Source organism: Dasypus novemcinctus, chromosome 9 (assembly GCF_030445035.2).
Source record: "Dasypus novemcinctus isolate mDasNov1 chromosome 9, mDasNov1.1.hap2, whole genome shotgun sequence".
Classification (NCBI taxonomy): domain Eukaryota; kingdom Metazoa; phylum Chordata; class Mammalia; order Cingulata; family Dasypodidae; genus Dasypus; species Dasypus novemcinctus.
In genome coordinates this window covers 35,945,848-35,950,403 of record NC_080681.1, presented here as the reverse complement: position 1 = coordinate 35,950,403, position 4,556 = coordinate 35,945,848, and positions in this window count along the sequence as shown.

Genomic DNA, 4,556 nt, shown 5'->3' with positions numbered 1-4,556 from the left:
GCTGGACATTATATATCCTGCCATTACCCACTGAATGTACTGGGGGAGAGTGTAAACTACAATATAAACTATTATCCATGTGGTGCAGCAGTGCTCCAAAATGTATTCACCAAATGCAATGAAAGTGACACAGTGATGAAGGACATTATTGATGTGGGAGGAATGGGGTGAGGGGGGTGGGGGGTATATGGGAACCTCTTAATTTTTTGAATGTAACATTTTTTGTGATCTAGGTATCGTCAAAAAAAGACAATTAAAAAGAAAAAAACATTATGAACACTAAAAAAAAAAAACTCACTCAAAAGAAAACAGATAATCTGAATATCCCTATAGCTTTTAAAGAATTTGGATTAGTAGTTAAATTCCTTCTCACAAAGAAAACACCAGGCCCAGATGCTTCACTGGTGAATTCCACCAAACAATTAAGGTAATAATAGTACCAATCTATGCAAATTCTTTCAGAAAATTTAGAGAAGGGAAAACAATCTAACTCATTCTAGGATGTCAGCATTACTCTGATACCAAAACCAGGTAAAATGAGTACCTTCATGAATGAAGAAACATCCTTAAAATCTTTTTTAGCAAATTGAATCCAATAATATATACAAAGTCTTTTTTTTTTAACATATTGAGTATAATGGTATTGAATAATCATTTATATACTGAACCAAGTGGCAGTTAATTCTAGGAATATAAAGTTGGTTTAACATTTGCAAATCAATCAACATAATCTACCATAGTAACAGATCATTCCAATATGCATAAAGTGAATTTGACAAAAATCCAACACTTATTCTAATAGCAATTTAGTATATTAGGAATAGAAAGAAACTTCCTTGACTTGATAAGAAACATCTAAATAAAAATCTACAGCTAACATGGTATTTAATGGTGAAAGACTGAATAAATGCTTTCTCTATCGAGTCAAGAACAAGATTGTCCATTATCACCATTTTTATTCAACATTGTATGTAAGGCAGGGAATACAAAGGAATATGAGGAAGATTTTGGGAGGGATGGATAACGGTCATTATCTTAATTCTGGTGATAGTTTCATTGGTATATGCATATATCAAAACTTATCAAATTGTATACTTTAATAGGTGAAGTTTATTTTTCTCTTTTTATTTTTATTTTTAAAGGACATTTAGATTACATAAAAAATATAGAAGATTCCCATATACCCTACCTCCTCCCCCTCCCATACTTTCCCCAATTAACAACATCTTTCATTAGTGTAGCACATCTGTCACAATCAATGAACACATATTGGTTCATACGATGGTCTACACTTTGTACCACACAACCCTACAGATTTGACTAAATGGACAATGGCCTGCCTCCTTCATTGCAAACTATGGTGCACTATATTGTATGTTAATTATACTTAATAAATCTAGGAAGGAAAAGAAGGAGGCATAATTATTATTGTCAGGTAACTTGTTTGATAGTTAGGGTAATGTGTCAACTTGCCAGGTAATTGTGCGCTGTTGTTTGGTCAGGCAAGCCCTGGACTAATTGTAACATAAGGACCTTTATGAGCTTTAGTCATCAGTGAGTTTACTGCATAGATGACTGGTTACATCTATGATCAGCCAGGGAGATTGCCGTCAGCAATGAGTGACGCTTTATCCAATCAGTTGAATGCCTTAAAAGGGGAAATGATTTCAGCGTTCAGAGAGAATTTCCCAGCTCATCTTTGGACAGCCAATGTCTGGTGGAAACTCACCAAGGACCTTCCTTGTACTTTCATCAGAGCCTCTTGTTTGCAGTCTGCCTGTGGAATCTGAACTTGTGCATTCCCATGGTCACGTGAGAGAACCTTATAAAATATCATACTATTTACAGATATTTTCTGCAGATTCTGTTTCCCTAGAGAACTCTAATACAACTTGTTCATCACAAAGTATAAAGCTTTTATAAGACAATTTTAAATCAATTGAACAGAGTAAGTTCTGTCACCACACAGATATACACATATGCATGTGGCACATTTATTCTGTGGAATATTGCTTCTGTGGGATATTGTGAAATTATTTGCCATGGACAAATAATTTTGGCAATGCTGGAATTGCATAAACATGTTTCCCTAATAAAAGGCTTTTCAGAGCCTTTAATATAGTTTACAGAGTAAAACTTAGTAAAAGGAGAAAATAGTTTGCAGCATATTCATATATGTTTGACCATATTATCTCTTTTTAAAGGAGGACTTAAAATAGCTAGTGAGGGCTGCAGGTCACACTTTGGAAATACTTGTATAGACTGTTCAGTTACTCAGTTGAGTACAGAGTACCAATTCTGGACAAGTTGCTTGAACTGTTGTTACCAATGTCAAGACATTTTAACTATAACATCCCAGCACCAAGTTCAGCCTTCTCATATGAATTCTGCTTTGGAAACAGCCTCCTAACTTTTAAAATCTTTTACCAACCACATCTAGATTATTCAGACTATTACTCATGGAAAATACTATAGCTAAAGTTGGATAAAAATCAATCAAGCAGTAATACTATTTCCTTCCTTTGCATTTTCCAAAGCTTGTAAGGAAGCAAAGATCCCATTAATAAACAGTATGAAGAATCTTAGAAGAGAAGTGTTAAAAATAGTTTCTTACAGCAGCTATATACAGAGAGGAAAGCATAGGTAGATTGAGAGGTGAGGAATTTTCTTGTTTGTGTGATTTTTGTTCATTGTTATAATTATTATTTCCAAAATAATGAAAATGTTCTAATAGTGACTGAGGTGATGAATGTATAACTATGTGGTTATACAAAATACCATTGAGTGTACACTTTGGATGAATTGTATGCTTTATTAATATGTATCAATAAAATTGATTTGTTTAAAAACAGTAGTTTCTTCATCTTACATTTTAAAATGGATATTGAAGACAAGTCTTTTTATTATTTATAGGCCATTATCCACAATGGAGTATTGGAAAAAAATCTGACAAGTATCCTAATAACTACAACAACAATAATAAAAATTTTGTAGCATACCCCATGTTAAAGAAGCCCTTTTAAATGTCATATAAGTTCCTTAATTTTTGCCAAAATACCTAATCTGTTTAGATATACAAAAAACTCCTAGACATTATTTTTTTGTCTGTAGTAAAAAAGAGAGATCAAAAGATAATACCAGAATCAATTGGCCATGATCACTAACAACCTACAACCTAATACAGGTTTTAAGTATTATAATATTCCTTAATATAGGAGAAACTGTGGTATGAAATTTAAAAACCCTTTGAAGAAGTGTTTTGCACGGCAGTAAGAGTTTCTGCCAACAACCTTATCTAAATGTAATTTGAGACTTCTAATGTTGATTTCTTCCTGTGTAGATTAATTTGGCATGAATTTATAATGAAAATGCCTCCAGGCATAAGTCCTCATGCTCAAAAATGAATGCCCTGGGTCCTATAAATGCCAGGTTCCTGGGTCACATGTGTGGTGTTCTCAGGGACCGAAGGATGTCAAATGTGTTTTCAAACCCAGCAGGAAGGAGTTTATCCACAGGAAGAAAAGGATAAGTATGCAGGTGTCTCTCTCAACTCATCGGATTGAATTATCTGGACCCAGACTCTCTAGTTTCCCCTCAGAGAACCTCATGTTTTGTCAAAACATTTAGAGGGTAGAGGTAGAGAAAGGATCAGAATTTAAAGCAAAGTGTCTAAATCAGCTAGCATTCAGCTAAAGTTGAATAGACTATTTCCCATAGTCTAGGTAGAGCTCTCTCCACTTTATCCCCCATGGTCTTCGTTCTCTAAGACCTCAAGAAGAAAAAACTCAGAGGTCCAAACTATACCCTGCCACAAAGGGGCTGCCCCAAAGACCTAGAGACAAAAGCTGATGGTTTCTGGGTCTTAATCATTTCATGCCCCTGGGGAAGGTGAGGCTCGTGTTAGAAGTGGAAATTCTGAAAAAACTAAGTTGACGAGAGTTTTCCAAAGTGCTATAATTCTCACAGATCAGTATACAGCCTACCCTCTAGGAAAGATCACCTTTTCAATAATGCCAATTCCACAATACTATGTAAATAATTACATTATATTGTGAGCTATGCTATGGGGTCAACATGAAATACTACCCAAGCACATGGGAGGGATGATTAACTTAGTCTAAGGAGACCATGGAAGACTTCCTGAAAGAAGTGGTACCTCAGTTGAAACCTAAAGAAGGAGTTGAAGTTACCTGATGAAGGAACAGGATTTCCAAAAGCTAGAAGAAAGAGAAAGCTTAGCTCCTGAGGGAAATTGCAAGTATTTTGGTGTGAACTATTCCATTTCATCTTTACCAGGACTCTAGGAATTAAGTCAGGCAAAGTATTGTATTCATTCTACTGATAAGAAAACTGAAGCTTGGAGACAGAGCTTATAGAAGTGGTAAGGAACAGAGCTGGGACTAGAAAACCCAGCTCTCCTGGTATCCAGTCTGATGCGCTTACTCTTTGTGCAGCACCAAGCTCGTGCAGTATTTATTGAGTTGGCTACATTATTCTGGTGAAGACAAGTAACCCAGTTAAAATGTCCAAAGTGACCCAAAGAAGCCTGAAGATGA